Raw genomic sequence first — 8,599 nt, 5'->3', positions numbered from 1 at the left:
ATAAAGGTCCAGGCAAGATTTTGAAGCCAAGATAAAGCAATGGAGCAAACATCAATCAACTATTATTACAAATGAATGGAACTGATCTCTGATGTGTCTGGTGGCAGCTCTGTGTGTGTGTGTGTTTGTGTGTGTGTGTGTGTGTAGAGAGAGAGAGAATTTTAGTGTATCTTCCATATTTACAGTCCATAGAGCATTACTTGCTATGGAGAAGGTGCTCATATCAGGCTCTGATACCACTGTCATCACTTTTAACTGCTAAAAGCACTTGCTTAATCTCTAATTAAAAAGAAAAAAATAAACTAACATCTTACAGGATTGTTTTGGTAATTAATTGGTATATTGAAGGCCAAAGGGAGGTATTGGAGATTATTATAATCTTTTTCCTCTCTTCTGATTATTACACAGCAATAGTTGTGATTTTCAGGACTCTCTTTCAATGTACTCACAGCTGAATTACTAATATGCTTAATAATATGAAAGATATGATACAGAAATAGATCAGCCAGCAAGCACAAAGAACTAGTGAAAAGATCAAACTTTTGAGCAGGGTTGCCACATCATTTAGGAATGCAATTCCTTCATATGAACTTCAAATTTTGTGGCTTTCCTTATGTGATTAAAAGGTAAGAAAGTAGAAGCAAGAATTCCTTTTCAGCCAAGTAGAAAATGCTCATGATTCCATTCTCATGTTGCAAATTTCCGTTCCATAAAGACTCTTCATTAGAGTGCTTTCATTTAATATACTTCAGCACATCATCCTTCCCTGTTGGAAACAGGCAAAAAGATAATTTTGTTTGAATATTATCTTATGTAAAATAGTGTGTATAGGCATGATTTGTATAATTACAGATGTTTGTAATAAATGTAAGTAGGAATCATGTCACAACTAAAAATATACATAAAATCACATAACAAGACTAGAAGTCACAGCATTTTGTGCATAAATACATACATTAGATTAGTGCAAAATTTCTATTTTGAGAAAAACTTCATATTAAAGTATAATGCACTTTACTAAGGGTTGAAACATTTTATTGAAAAATATATTTCTTAGAGATATTTTTGCTTCATAATTTTAAGAAGAAAAATGATCCCAAAGTAATTATTTTTTTACTGTTTTCCTGTTTCCATGTGTTTAAACTTCAAATTAGAAATCCAGATATATGATTTAATTTAACCAAAAATATTTATTGAGTATAAAGTCCTTCTACTCTCTTCATTTTTCACACTAAGATCACCAAATATGATGAGTCTGAAATAATTAGTGTATTTTTACCTATGTTAATATTATTTACAATGTGAGTGAAATGTTTGAAAAGTAGTATTTATTTTAGCTTAATTGCTCTGAAGAGACAATAAATGATATAATCAAAGGCTTAAAATGATTAGATTTAAAATTTAGAATTCAGGAAATGGTTTTGACCACTCTGGTTACTGGAGCCTTCACTACAACCTCATGAAACAATTTATATTGATGAAGCAAAAATCTGAGTTTAGCCATTTATGAATAAAAAGTCATGTAGTTCTGAATATGTAGAGTTACATATCAAACATAGAAAATTTAGCTTTTAAATACTTGAATATGCTAGTACATTTAATTGCAGGGTAAGTACTTGTTCTGAAAGGAGATAAAATTGCATTTATTTTGAAATGTAAACCTAAGTATTCATTTGAATAAAAGACAATGTTTAAAATATCACTCATTCAAGAAAGAAGATGTACAGTTAGTTGTTTTTCATGCCAATTATGTTCTCTAAATTTACTATAAATACTAGATTAGTAAACCTAATTCATTACTTTCTGGGAAATAGAAATTCAATTTCCTAAAACTCATGACTATAACTTTTTCTCAAACAATTGCTAAGTAATTGTTTTATATTTTTTGTCATGGGATATTATTTGATATATTTTTATTCATTAAGTTAAATAATTGGCCAATAACAATATAAATTATGCATGAACAAAGTTTATCTAACACAAGTATTTCTTTCACAAGACATATCATGGCTCTCTTAAGGAACACGAGAAAGCAGTGTGCTCTTTATTAATTTTTAGTTATTTTCTTAATAGTTATTAATTGTCAGAAGTGGCAATTCTATAATATATTTAAAGCATTTGATTATACTCCTTCTATTTCCTTTTCATTGCTCCTTTCTCCAAAGATCTTCTGCTTTTCACATAAAATTACATCTTCATATACGTGCATATAAACTAATTTGGAATATTTAAGCTAAACTGCAACTTAATTCAAGATCTACAGTGGATTAATAGGATGAATAAAAACTTCAATATTTTTTGTTAACTTCTGACTTGAGTTATCAATATTATTATGGTTAGGGTTAGGATCCCAGACAGAATTAGAATTAGAATTAGAGAAATAGAAAATTTAGGTTCAACACAGGATGACCCATTGCAACAATGATATGCACAAGACACTATGTTGAAAATGAACTTTACACCCTGGGGAGGGAGGAGTAAGGGAAGTGGGGAGGGATGGGATAGTGGGAGAACAAGACAGAAGGGGGTAACAATGCTCAACAAGAAATGTACTCCTTATGTTACAAGTGTACTTAATCCCTCTTTAAAGCATCTTTACAACAAAATAAATTTTTTAAAAGAATAATGAAAAATAAAACCTGCCAGTACATAGGAAAACACTTAAAAATTTTAGGTTCAAAATGCAATTAAAATTTAGACCTACATGCTGAGCAAGAGTTAGAATAAATGTGAAAAGGCTTCTTCTTAACATGATGATTCAGATATATGTAGGCTTAGAATTAGGCAAGGTGTTCCAGTTAGAGTTGGGTTAGGATGAGAAAAAAGATATAAGATATTGTGTAAAACTGCCACATATTTTAAGAAGAATGAAGGGCATCAAAGTTAGAATGAATGAAAACCAGTGTTACTTTAAACATTCAGATATAATTTGGTTTAAAGTGTGAGATACTTTGTTTGTTCTAGCTAGGGATAGGGAAGGATAAGCTTTACTGTCAATTTTACTTTTACACTAAGAAGTAGAAGCAAAAAATGTGTGATTAAATAGAATCTAGATAATTTTCCTTACATTAACCATTTGGTGTTAAATCAGACGGTGATTAAGATTAGGTTTCTGGTTAACCGGGGTTGAGGATAGAGTAAAGAAATGGGGTAAATTAGTGGCTTGCACCTATTATCCTAGCTACTCAGGAAGCTGATTTCTGAGGATCACAGTTCAAAGCTAGCCCGGGCAGGAAAGTACGTGTACTTATCTCCAATTAACCACCAGAAAACCCAAAAGTGGTGCTGTGGCTCAAGTGGTAAAGCACACACCTTGAGCTAAACAACTCAGGGATTGTGCCCCGGCCCAGAGTTCAAGCCCTACGACCGACAAAAAAAAAAAAAAAGAAATGTGTTAAATGATGAGTAAAGCTGAACTTATTTTAGGTTCTAGGAATTCAGGAAATACTGGGATAATGGAAGTACAATTTATTTCATAATATCAGGAATTGAGATCAATGGGTATAATGATTCCTGTTATGGAACAAGATATATTCCGAATTAAGAGTGAGAAAATCTGTAGGGTTTACAGAAAACCTGAAATTTATTTCAAGAATTATAAGTGGAATTTCAGTTAGGATTGCAGAAAACGAGCATTTTTCATAAATTTTAGAATTGGGATACTATTAGTATCAAGGTTATGGTTAGGATTCGAGCCATGGTTAGCGTTAGAGTGAAGGAGAAGAAAATGAGGCTCAAACTGAAGGTAAATTTTAGAATAAGCCTGGTAATTAGAATGAATGTGAACTAGAGTATTGCTATTAATATTAGAATCTACTTACAATTAGGCTTATGGTTATTGTCAATGTTCCAGTTAAGATTAAGTTAGGGTTAGAAAATGACTAAGATATTCGAAAAAATGAAATCCATTTTTGGAAGGCTTATTTGAATCAAGTTAGGATGAGTGAAAACTAGTGTACTTGTGTTAGTGTTAGTATTGTCATACAATTAGGATTAAGATTAAGGTCAGTATTTTGGTCTGATTATGATGACTGTTATGAATAAGAAAGTTTTTAGTATAAAATTCAGTCCTCACTAACAAGTAGAAGCAAAAATATGAGACTGAATAGTAACTAGAGCATTATCATTATATTTATTTCTCAGTGATCATTCTTGTAATGATTAATGAGAGTTTTCCAGCCAGGTTTAGGTTGAGAGTTAGCATTAAGTAATGGACTAGAGGGTAAGTAAATCTGAAACTGTTTTAGGGTACAGGGTTTGTGGAAAAGGTAGGATGAATGGAAACTACAAAATTTTTCCTGATAAGACCTGTTGCAACAATGAGAAGTACAAAATGTCATGTCAAAACCAGCTTTACAATGTCGGTGTGGGGGGGGGGTGGGGGGTATAATTGGGTGGGGGGAGGGGGGAGGCTGGGAAGGGAGGTGAAGGGTAAACAAAGGAGGAGGCTGCAATGCTTGGTAAGAAATGTATGCATTATCCTGCCCATGTAATTGTAGCCCCTCTGTACAGTATGTTCTCAAATAAAATAAAATAAAATTTAAAAAAAAAGCCTGGGACTTAACTGTCCAACGTGAAATAGTTATTGTGGAACAATCTAAGTTAAGAGTATCAAGATTTAAACTAGGTACAGTGGCTCAAATCTGACAGGAAAATTTTCAACTGGTTTTGCAATGAAATAAAAAAGTTTAAGAATAGGTTTAACCCTAAACTTCACATTTGGATTTTGACTCAATAATCTCTGAATTACCATCATCTATGAAGAAGACACAAAACGCTGATTTTTACCAAAATGTTTATAATTTTGATATCATACTTTATAGTAATGTGAAAAATAAGATCTTATGTTTTCTTTAAAGATATTTATATAGTTTTTGTTTCTGAAGCAAAACTTTATGAACAGGGCAATAAATATTAAATATTCTAACATAAAAAAATTTTTCCTGATAAGAGAATTTGAGGACAAGTAATATAATCGTTCATGATAGAGAACAAGATAACTTCAGAGGTAGAGTCAGAAAATTTGTAGGAATTAGGGCATACTGAAACTAATTTCCAGAGTGCAAACTGGAGTATTCATTAGTATGATTAAAAACTAGTCTTTTTCTTAAACATTAGAATTCGACTATCATTAGGGTGAAAGTTAGGTTTCAGTTCCAGCTGGCTTAGTGTAAGCATTAGGGAAATGGAAAGTTAGGGTACAACTGTAAGTAAATCTTCGAATAAGTCGAGTTATAATTAGGATGAATGTGAAATAGGAAACGGCTAATAATATTAAGATTAGGGTATGATTAGTGTGAGGGTTAACCTGAATATTCCAGTTAGAGTTAGGGTTACAATAATGGAAAGATAATGAGCAAAACTACAAACTATTTTAAGAAAGATAAGTTGAATCAAAGTTAGGATGAATAAAAACTAATGTATTTGTGTGGCTTTTAAAATCCAAAGCACATTAGTTCCAGTGTTAGGGTTACTTTTCTAATTCAGGTTAGGCTTAGGGTTAGGGAAGGGTAAGCTTTAAATAAAATTGAATTTTTTGTTAACATTTTCAAGTAAAATATGTTTGAAATTTAACAAAAACTACAGAGTTTCTCTAAGTTTCCTATGCAGGGTTCAATGGGGTTAAATTTAGAGTTAGGTTTCTAGTAAGGTTTAGATATATAGTAAGGGTTAGGAACTAGAGTAGATTTTATGCAAACCTGCGACTTCTTTTTGGAGATATAGGAGTTCTGTACAAGTTAAGATTAGTGGAAACTATGGTATTTTTCATGATATGAGGATTTGAGGTTAATGATTCGTAATAGGGAACAAGATAGATATCAGAGTCCAAGTCTAGGAATCTGTAGTCTTTGGAGCAAACTGCAAATCATTTCAAAGACAGTGCGTATCTGTAAGGATGTATCTAAACTCGAGTATTTTCCATTAATTTTAGGATTGGGTTACTATTATCATGAAGATTACTCTTAGGGTTCTGACCAGGATTACAGTTAGGATTAGGGAAATTGAAGGTTGAGAACTTGAGTGACTTACTTCCCTTGTGTATGTATATGCACTATTCTAAGGCTTGAACTCAAGGCTTGGGTTCTGTTCCTGAGCTTTTTGCTGTAGGCTACGAGCCACGAATACACTTCCAGCTTTCTTTGGCAGTAAATTGGAGATGAGAATCTCACAGACTTTCCTATCTGAGCTGACACTGAAGTGAGATGTCCAGATCCCTGCCTTCTCATTGAAGTTAGGATCAAAACCATAGGTCCCGTCTGTAGTTTCCCTTACTTGCAGTAACTAGTACATGGTATCATATGACCATATAAGATGATGTTAAGTAAAATGAACCCTAAGATATGGACACAAATGAGTTTTTATTCCATGAGATTCTTATCTCTATATAATCCCCCAAATAAAGTTGGAAGGGGAGCTGTGGTTCAAGTATAGAACACCATCCTTTAGGGAAAAAGCTTAAGTGAGAAGGTAAGGTCCTGAGTTTAAACCAAAATATTAGCACTCAAAAAAGTTGATTTCTTTTCCTTGAAGTTTTTATTAAATTGCTCAGAAAATAATAAACATTGAATTTATGTTTAGCATTACTATGAAAATCATGTTATATTTATTGATGCTATTCTTTATTTTCCTAAATTTTATTTACACATTAATATCCAGTAATGGAAAGAGACAATTAGTGCTTCACAATTTTTTATGGCAGTTGAACATATGGATGAGAGATGCTTACAAGGAATTTGGACTGAAATAGATATGTGCAAGCTCTTCATATAAATAAATGATAGTTGAAGAACCTGTGGCCCTGTATGAAATAAAATAAAGAAATCAGCAAGGAAAGATAAGGTATGATTCTGGAAACCACACAATTTTGGAAGATAAAAAAACAAGGAAAATATGTAGCTTTTTGTAAGTTCTTTGTAACCCACAGACACAATTTATTCCTTATTTCTACTGTAAGGCATTTCAGTTAACTTTATTTTACAAAGTTAAACATGACTGGCATTGAATACTAACTGGCGTCTGTCAAAGGTGAGCAATTATTCTAGCCAGGTGCTAGGGGTTCATGCCTATAATCCTAGCTACTCTGAGGGCTGAGATGTCTAGAGCCTAGTTCAAAGCCAGGTTGGAGAGGAAAGTTGGTGAGACTTTTCTGTTCAATTAACCACAAAAAAAACTGGAAGTGGCACTGTGGCTCAAAGTGGCAGCACTAGCCTCGAGTAATAAATTTCAGATACAGAACCCAAGTCCAGAGTTCAAGTTCTCTGAAATAATTATTAAAATACTTGTTCTCACGATTTCTTTAACTTGTCTAGAAGAATGTTTTAAACTTAAGGATTTTTTATTTCATGTGTCAGCATTGATTTTTAAGATGTGCAGAGAAAAATAATTTAAAGTCAGAACTGGTTTGTATTACTTTGTATTACACATTGCCTCTACACCCAGAGATCAGCTGGAAAGCAGATGGCCAAATCCTGGCTGTTAGCAATGAATATGGATATATGTTTCTTTGAGCAGATACACAAACTTTTGTAATGGTAGCCTTTATATATAACACCTTAATTGTAATAATAAAATTAATATTATTACTATTATTATTTTTTGTCTGTTGTGGGGCTTGAATTCTGGGTCTAGGCATTGTCCTTCAGCTCTTCAGCTCAAGGCTAGCAATCTACCACTTGAGCAACAGTGCCACTTCACATTTTCTGAACCTTTAGTTGGAGATAAGGGTCTCACAGACTTTCCTGCTTGTGCTGGCTTTGAACAGAGACCCTCAGTTTTCAGCCTCCTTAGTAGCAAGAATTACAGGTGTGAGCCACTGGCAGCCAGCAGTAAAATTATTTTGAAAAAGAAAAACCCATTATTCTATCTTTAAAAATTTACAATCTGGCAAGTGTATCTGTAACATTAGTTGTATCAAGTAACCATAGGCAGCAATCATTTTTAGATCTCACTATGTCCTGTCCAATGCCAGACAATATATCATTAATTTACTTTTTCCTAACCAAGTTCATGATGAATTCTCAGCACCACAATTTTCTAGTGAGTAAAAAGAATTCTTCAACATATTTATTTCAACAAACAGCATTTTGCACTTGGTTTTTTTTTTTAATTTTGTCAGCCCTGGGGTTTGAAATCAAGGCCTGGGCACTCTCCCTGAGTTTCTTTTGCTCAAGGTTAGCACATTACCAATTGAGCCACAGCACCACTTCCAATTTTTCTGCTTATGTCATACTGAGGAATCAAATCAAGTGCGTCATGCATGCGAGGCCAGCACTCTACCACTAATCACATTCCCAGTCATTGGGTCTTTTGTTGTTGTTGTTGTTGTTTTAAAATAGCATTTTACTATGTGTCCTTCTGTTGGCCTAAAACTTGGGCTGGTCTCAAGCTAACTTCTAAATCAGCCTCCCAAGTTCAGAGATTACAAACATTGACCACCATAGTCGGCACAAGATTCTTTGTGAGAGAATACTCTTTTCAGATATAGAAAGAGTTATTCTGTCTTCCTTGGACTGGATGTTTTTTGCATTCTGCACTGTTAATCACATTCCTTGTCCTGTTATGTTTCCCCTTCTAGATTAATTGAAATATTTCAGGTTCT

The sequence above is a fragment of the Dipodomys merriami genome, unplaced genomic scaffold (assembly GCF_024711535.1).
Source record: "Dipodomys merriami isolate MVZ:Mamm:240054 unplaced genomic scaffold, mDipMer1.0.p SCAF_294, whole genome shotgun sequence".
Classification (NCBI taxonomy): Eukaryota; Metazoa; Chordata; class Mammalia; order Rodentia; family Heteromyidae; genus Dipodomys; species Dipodomys merriami.
Note: the sequence above shows the minus strand (reverse complement) of the source record.